Raw genomic sequence first — 8,694 nt, forward strand, 5'->3', positions numbered from 1 at the left:
TCGGGGGCTAATGTTGATATTCATATGAATTTTATTAGCGGTGTAACCATGTCCTCTGAAAAGCAATTTGACTCTCGTGATGCCCGATGGATGTTCATTATGGCCAGGGGAACGTCCAGTTTGGACTCGCAATTTTAGTCCTCCTTAGATTGTTGTAAACTTTCATGATTGCTGAGTCGCCTGTGTAACTGGGTGAGTGTGTTTGTCTATTCGTGTACAGTTAGCAAAAGACGTTTGTGTAGTAGCTCTTCTCTCTCTCGTGCCATTTAGATATCCTTTCGAAATTTACTTAACCTATGATTAAATGTGTGACACACAGGGAGGATGAGGAGGAGGAGGAGGAGGAGGAGGAAGGAAGGAAAGGAGAGTGGGGAGGAAAGTGGGAGAGAGAAGCAAAGGAGAAGGCGGAGGGACGGGAAGAAGGGAAAGTATACTGGCATAAAACAACCTTAATTTCATCTTTTATTTTTTTCTTCATGCCTTTTGTTGCATCATTTTTTCCTGCAATACAGTCCGCTGGTTTCCTTAATTTCTGGCTTTGTCGACCTCCCTTTTGTTGGCCGAGTCCTTTATTGCAGTGTTTCCCAGAGCTCTACTTTACATTTACTTTTTTTTAGTGTATTTTTATCAGTATAATTCATTTCGTTTTTTTTTTCTTGTTACTATAACTTACATATAAGGGCCCTTGGCGGTGCGAAAGAAAATTAAACTCAACCGAGGTCCGACTTATTACTAAGGTTTATGTACTTTATATTCGAATTGGGCCAAAACTAATAAAGGTTCCGTGCGGTGGGGGCCCTTTTCTCTGAATTTTTGGGCTCCCTAAAGATTTTTTGTCGAGAGGAATTTTCATTCTCTCTCTCTCTCTCTCTCTCTCTCTCTCTCTCTCTCTCTCTCTCTCTCTCTCTCTCTCTCTCTCCAAGAGGCACACTTGTACAAAGGTTCAGGTAGGGAAATATGATACGGATATGAAATATTTTAAGTGGTAAGACCAATATTAATCATATACATTATGTTAATACAAGAAAAGTAACATTCGTACATACATATATAATTAAGCATTTGTAATGTCCACAGTGACCTCTCAACATCTCGACTTCCTGAAGCTTCTTGGTCACAGTTGTCCCTACAAAGCCTTGAATCCAAATGATGAAACATTCATTGGTTTTCTTCAATAGTGTTTATGGATCATTTAAAGGCTAGTGTCGGAAAAAAGGTAAGTGTAGCTGCATATATATGTTACATATAGGTTATATATATATATTATATAAAATATACATATGTATAGGTATTTATTATAATAATTATATAAATATTTATATATGAATATATATAGTATATATATATATATATATATATATATATATATATATATATATATATATATATAATACGTATATATATATATATATATATATATAGATATATATATATATATATGATATATAATATATCATAGTATTTGGTGATTAACACGATCCTCCAATACAGCACTAGTCAGCGGAATAAAATATGCTTAATTTAAATCATCAAAAGGAAAACAACTGTGAATTTTATGCCTGCAAAAACCCTCCCCCCACCAACCCCCCGAAAAAAAGGAAAAAAATAATTCAACGAGAGGCCTTGTTTATGCGAAAATATTTCGGGGAGACGGAATCCTTCCAAATGATTTTAGAAGGCCGCGCGTCTCCCGCAACTCGTTTTAATAATAAAGAAATGAAGCGGTTCTTATTATTAGGAGTTCCATTTCGATATTGGTTTGTTTGAGGGTTTCAGTGTTCCCTAAATTTCATTCTCCTGCAAAAGAAATATTCATTATATTTTTCTATTGCCGAGTGATTTGAAAGGATATAATAATATTCTCAAGTGAAAAAGGTTCTTTTACATTCTCCATTTTCTTTCCAGTCTGAAAATACAGAGCATGATTTTCATTTGAATAGTTACCATCATATATATATATATATATATATATATATATATATATATATATATATATATATATATATATATATATATATATATTGCTACGTCTATAGAACGCCTCGCCTTCCCAGCAGAGTTTTAGTTATATTTAATTATAAAAGTAGCAGCCATGCCGTCTCCTGAAGCTACTGTTGTTGGGAGAGGGTATGGTCGTTAGAATGATATTTCGGTCTGACGGAAGCTTAGGGTAAGAGAGGCAAGTCACAAGAGTAGCTAGGCTTCGAGATGGATTTTAGGGACTTCTACAATAAGACCTATTTTTCCTTCCCAATTTGCTGGCGTTGTGTTTACCACCTTTCAGGCAATGCTCGAGGCGGTTTTTGGAAGCCCCGTGATTCGAAAACACCCAGTATCGATCTCAGTCGGCTGCGAGAAGTGATCTCGGGCAGAGGTCAAATTGCCAGCCTCCAAAATTAGGCCTACCCACGACGTACTGGTGGACACGAACCCCAGACCTGAACAGAGGTCAGGCCGCATTCTTCTACAAGGATACACAGAATATTGCATAAAGGTACGTCTGAAAGTGTAAACTTCAACCCAGCACCTTTTACTACCATACGACTCTTGCTAAATTCATTTTCAATTCTCATTTTTACCCCTTCTACATCAGAAGCCCTTTGTCCTCATCGGGCCACGTGCTCCCCTTTGTGACTTGTTAAAGACCAAGTTTTCGTGCATACCTCAGTGAACCATTCGAGTTTACCTTCCCCAATGTTAGAGAATTAATCAGCCTTAATCAAAGCAAGAAGTCTTTTTCCTTTTAACTCGTTTAATCTGGGATTTCTTTTCCAGATTCCATGAGTCACGTGCCGTCTCTCTGCCGCAAGTGTGCATTAACCCAAGTGAATGAAAATCAGCTTGAATTGAAATGAGACTATAAGCACCCCAACGTGGGGGCCAATATCATTTAACTTTTCTCCAGGCCAGCCCGGGCCTTTTTGTAAATAAATAGTTTTAAAGTAACGAGCTGAGTTTTCTGGCGACCTTCCCTCTAAAGAAAGAAAATTAAATAAACTATCAGTTTACGGTAAGTTCAAGCAATTCCCTCTTGAAATCCCTCAATTATTTCCGTTTACGTATCTAGCTTCTCTCAAGGCCCTATATACGTAACATTGGCGACCTTGCCAGGATATGAACCTAGCTTGCTTAAAAAAAAAAAGCTTGTAAATCGCGTTATCCGTTGTAAAACGTAAACTGTAAATTATTTTACAAAAAGCAAATCAAGCACACTTGCAGGGAAAGAAGACACACTGACTCACGGTAAGGTATTCCATTCATTAATATGATTATTCTATAACCAATGTTAGCTTAAGGTACGTTTAAGTATTTTTTATTGTTGAAGTGGTCAAAAGAGCGTAGGTAGAAATCTTATTATTGTAACGGCGAACGCGCCAGTGCTTTATTTTAGCGGCGAGCAAACAATTTGCCCCGCGAATTCTCTGTTACTTTGTGCTGTCCTCGTAGGAGCTCTCACGAACACGTGTGCAAATAGATGCCAGAAAGAACCAGATCAAAACTAGGAAGTGCTTTGCCAGGGTTTATTGCTGTGTTTGAAAGCCTAGCTAGTTAGGAGTGTTTTACTAATAGTTACGGCAAAAGAAGTGTACAATTCTTTTGTCTGTGATATGTTAGGGTATCCATTTTTAACTTAGTCTTCATTCCAAGTGTTGGTAACCGCTACCTCTCAGCTTAAATTCAGCTTAGAGCATTCTCGCGCCTGCGCGGTCTCAACCAGCCTTCGTCTCATTCACTGCGGCAGCCATGTTTGTTTTCTCTTTCAACAGTATCTAAACAATTTAAGCAAAGTAACGTAAGTCACGAAGTTTTAACGTAAATAATATCAATGTCTGTACTAGTATCTATCGTCCTGCCAGAGAAATTAACGTAATTCGCCTTGAATAAGAAAGTAGAATCTTGTGTTGTAAATTGTCTTCGCATTTACAGAGAATCAGCTGATTCGCCATCAATGCTAGCACACCGTGGTGCTAACCCGCTCTTCTCGCCTCACGTGTTTCACCTCGCATCGCTCACTCGCGCGCTGAGCGAAAATTTCATTTCACTTCGCACTAAACGTAACCTCATTTACAATTGTTTGCTAACATCGTTTTCAAATCCTTACCGTAATTTTTCACTTGTCCTTACATAAAGTTAACGTAAATCTTAAAAGTAGAGTCACTTGCAAGAATTGTTAACGTAAAACGCGTCTTTGTAAAATTCATATCGAAACGCAAATCATTCATAAGCGCAAGCCGCTAACATTAACGTAAACATCGTTTCACCGCGAGCGCGTTATCATTTTTCATAAAAACGTTATCAAAAGCAATTCTTTCACAAAAAACCCCCCCCGTTAACGTAAGTAGATAATTTAACGCAAGTTGCGTCATATTAAACGAACATAAGTAGTTCAATTCAAATATAAGGGAGTTCATTCATATATCATTTTTCACCCTCTCCGAGAGAGGGAGAGAGAGAGAGAGAGAAAACCAGAACCCAGTATTCACGAAGCCAAGAGTACTACATCTTACCATTAATTATAGCATGCCGAATTAACCTTATTTTAGTCTCTTGTGTCTTTCATTTACACAGCGTGATACGTACGCGCATGTGTCCATTGCAGTTTGCAAACATTTATTTTGTTTTCATTATCGAGTACTTCAGCGAGTGACTGAGCATTTCTAAAATTTCCATTACCTGTCGTTGCCCGAGTGGTCTTTTCATTTTCTTTATCACGAAAGACTTGCGTATACCGCAAGCACAATTCGCACAGTGTGCCACGCCAATTCATTACTTCCAGACAGGGAAGTCGTTACCAGTTTAGGACTGGCCACCACCAGTGCACGTCAGGTCTTACCATTTTACAGTGCCACTAATTCTTGACCACTGTCCATCGACTTGGCTGCTGAAGTACTCCCACCTTTTACTTTCTCTCCTCCACCATTACACTCTGCCATGAGCAGTGCCATTTCACTTCAGTATATTTAAGTATACTGCATGTAGTGTCCGGGACACACCAGCACGATACCAGTGCTCCAAGGAACGCCTCCATAAATGCCATTGCACCTGTACAGGCCGTACAGGTAGCCATTAAACCTGCGTGTCCGTCCTTACGGAACGCCCAAATAATTAGTGTGTCCGTGTACAAGGGTCAGTGATCCTTCGGAACACTCAACAAGGGAACGCCTCCCAGAAGTGCCGCAATACCAGCCCTAAGTGCTGACAAACCTGCGTGTCCGTCCTTACGAACGCCCAATTCATTAATGTCCGTGTACGAGGATCAGTGATCTTTCGGACCATCCCAAGGGAACGCCTCCCCAAAGTGCCGCAATACCAGCACTACTAGTGCTGCCCAAGGAACGCCTCCTCATAAGTGCCGCGCACCTGTACAGACGTACAGGTAGCCCTATACCTGCGTGCCGTCCTACGGAACGCTCATTCATTATAGAGTATCCGCCCATTTTGGATCTTGAACCAAGGAACGCCTCCTCATAAGTGCGTGCACCTGTATTGGACCTACAGGTAGCCCATTCCAACGTCTCCCAAGTTGGGAACGCCCGTAAGTGTGACGTACGCCGCACACTGCATTCAATTTTTCCACCTCATCAGAAGGTGCCAGTCACAAAGTGCCACCGAGCACCCAGTCTTTTCACTTTTCATTACCACGTCGCAGAACACATTTCCAAGTGAGTGCTACTTTCCACAGTAGGCACTCCCATTCCATTCAATACCCTTTCCTGGCCTTTATTCTCATTTTCATCAGAGCCTCTACTGCAGCCTAATAGGGAAAATGTCTTCCCCTGCTTCCCGCGACTTCTTTGCCAGAGAGCTAGAGAAGCTCGGAGCCCTCATAACTCTGGGCAAGGAGGCTGGTTACACTGGACCAGCACTAGAACAGTGGATAAAGGCGCAGCAGGCTGCCGCGCGCCTGCAAGAAAAGGAAGAAAGGGAAAACCAGAGAAAGCCGGAGAGCAGAGAGAAAAGAAAGAGAAGCCGAAAGGAAGGCAAGGGAAGAGGAGAAGCCGGAAGCGAAGCATGAGCTCGCTCTCAAGGAGAAGGAACTCTACATCAAGCGGGAGAAGGCCCGTAAGGAGAGTATCCTAGCTCAAGCCACTCTGCCAGCTTCCAGCCCTGCACCCACTGTCTCTCTTAGTCCCGCCGTCTCTGGTCAGCCTGACATCCTTTCGATTTGCGAGCCTGGTTCCTGATCGCCAGTGCCGGAGATAGAAATTCCTGCCGAATCCTGCCAGCCTTTTACCTTTTTACCGCCTACCTCCTCCCTTTTGGAAGAGGTAAGCCCACCAGTTAACCCCAGAATTGTTTCCGAGGGTGATTCAACAGAGGTTTCCTTAACCTCCCCACGTCAAATCACTGCCAGAGAGGACTCTTCACCTGTGCCTGAGCACACTGCCAGCCTTGGTGACTCCACAGATTCGCAACCTGTGGGGGCATCTCGGTCTTATCATCCAGTGCCACGGCAGAGGTTCTGGAACCACGTTCTGCCGAGACTGCCGCCGGAAAGGGTTCACATGTCTGCCAACTACGGAGGGTGCGCGAACCACAATATTCCTGCCGTCGCAATGGCCATTACTAATTCTTCTTCTCTAGGACCCCCAGCTAAAGGCCCTATAACCGTCGCACCCCTCCAAAGTCATTATCAGCCAAGCCACGTCAGAGCCTACGACGACTCTGGCGCTCAAGTCTCCCTGATACGGGAAGACAGAATTCCCCGAGGGGCTACTATTGACAGACGTCAACTGATAACTATTGAAGGCATCAATCACATTAAACTGATCCTTCCGACCGTCCAATTGAGGGTCACCAGACCTCACTTCTCCAAAGAATGTACTCTTGCAGTTGCAAGCTACATCCCAGAAGGTACCACCCCCCTCCTAGGGCAAGACATGAAGTCTCCCTCGCATTCCAAAAAGCCTAGGGGTCCTAACCCCACAACAAATCACTCCAAAGCAAGGAGTCATCGCAATTCTACTTCCTCCAGGAAGTACATCCACCAACAGTCTCCCCCGTTACCAAGGAGGGAGATTGACCATTCACAGTTCCGTTGCAAGACCTGTAACGTAATAGGGCACTCCACAAATTGGCCTAGGTGCCCTAGCAAGTTATGTGCAGCGGACACTGTCCAAGTCGCACAAGGCTTAGCCTTCCAAAAGAGACAGGACCCTCTGTCTCCCATAACCAAGGGCACGCTGAGAGGTATTGCACCTCCGGTACCCGCCACAGGTCCAGTCGACCTCAACTCTCTGCCAGTGCCACTTGGCAGCACTGAGCAGTGCCAAGCTCCGTCCAGCCTGGGCGTAGAGCCACCACCGAACTTGACTTCTGCGCCTGGCCCCGAGCTAGTGCCGGCAGACCTAACCTTCATACATCCTCTGGAAAACCAGGAACTGCCCGACCAGGAGTCAGCCTGGAGTTTTCCCCTTACGACGGCTGTCGCAGCAGCCGGAGTGAGGGCCTCCCCTGCAGTAGGTTCCACCCCTACGACGGTTGCTGCAGATACCGAAGTAGGGTGTTCTCCTGCAATCCCTCAGGCTACCACTGCCTCTGCTCCTGCCGGCGTTTTCTGGCTGGCCTTTCCCCAGAGTCGGTGCCTTCGTCTACTCCAAGGACTGGTATAGCCAGGTCCTGGAGGAATAAGAAGAAGAAGAAGAAGGGACGTCATTAACATACTAACAAAAGAGCCACATGCTCTCCTTGACACCTGTGCCCGAGGTACAGTGTCGCATTCAATTGCAGAGTGATCCTGGCACCTACCCAGAGAAGGTAGCCAGCCCGATCCCTGCCAGTAGCACTAACCCTCTAACCCCTAGCCATTGTAATACTAACCCTCATTTAAATATAATTACCTCATTGCATTTCCCTCCTGGTCAACTAACAACTCATCATCCCCACGCATCATTACCTCTCATTATGTATTCTAACAATTCCGTCGCTGAACTACTGCTGTGCGTACCACACTCTGGAATGATTGCGTCTTCATTTAACTGTATTGAGTAGGTTAGGCTAATGATTTAGTACCAGGGCATTAGGTTAGTAGCAAGTAGAATTTTCAAGTAACCCTTATCTAGGGGTAGAGTAGACTGTCGTCACAGACAACCCGTAGTTATTACTTAGGCTAGATTACATCACTACATTAAGTTAGTACACTTAGCATCTTTGCCTATAAGTTAGGTAGGCCATTGTAGTCAGCCGTATCGCTGCTCAAAAAAACTTTCAAGTTAGAGTAGGAGAAACTGTGGGTAGTCGAGGCGATCAACTTATTTAAGCCAAGACCTTCACGCCCGAAAGGGAGTGAATGCCTTCTTACAGGGGGAGCTGCTACGTCTATAGAACGCCTCGCCTTCCCAGCAGAGTTTTAGTTATATTTAATTATGAAAAGTAGCAGCCATGCCGTCTCCTGAAGCTACTGTTGTTGGGAGAGTGGGTATGTCGTAGGAATGAATATTTCCGGTCTGACGGAAGCTTAGGGTAAGAGAGGCAAGTCACAAGAGTAGCTAGGCTTCGAGATGGATTTTAGGGACTTCTACAATAAGACCTATTTCCTTCCAATTGGCTGGCGTTGTGTTTACCACCTTTCAGGCAATGCTCGAGGCGTTTTTGGAAGCCCCGTGATTCGAAAACACACCCAGTATCGATCTCAGTCGGCTGCGAGACGTGATCTCGGGCAGAGGTCAAGAAATTGCCAGCCTCCCAAAATTA

This window comes from Macrobrachium nipponense, chromosome 44 (genome assembly GCF_015104395.2).
Source record: "Macrobrachium nipponense isolate FS-2020 chromosome 44, ASM1510439v2, whole genome shotgun sequence".
NCBI classification, from domain to species: Eukaryota; Metazoa; Arthropoda; class Malacostraca; order Decapoda; family Palaemonidae; genus Macrobrachium; species Macrobrachium nipponense.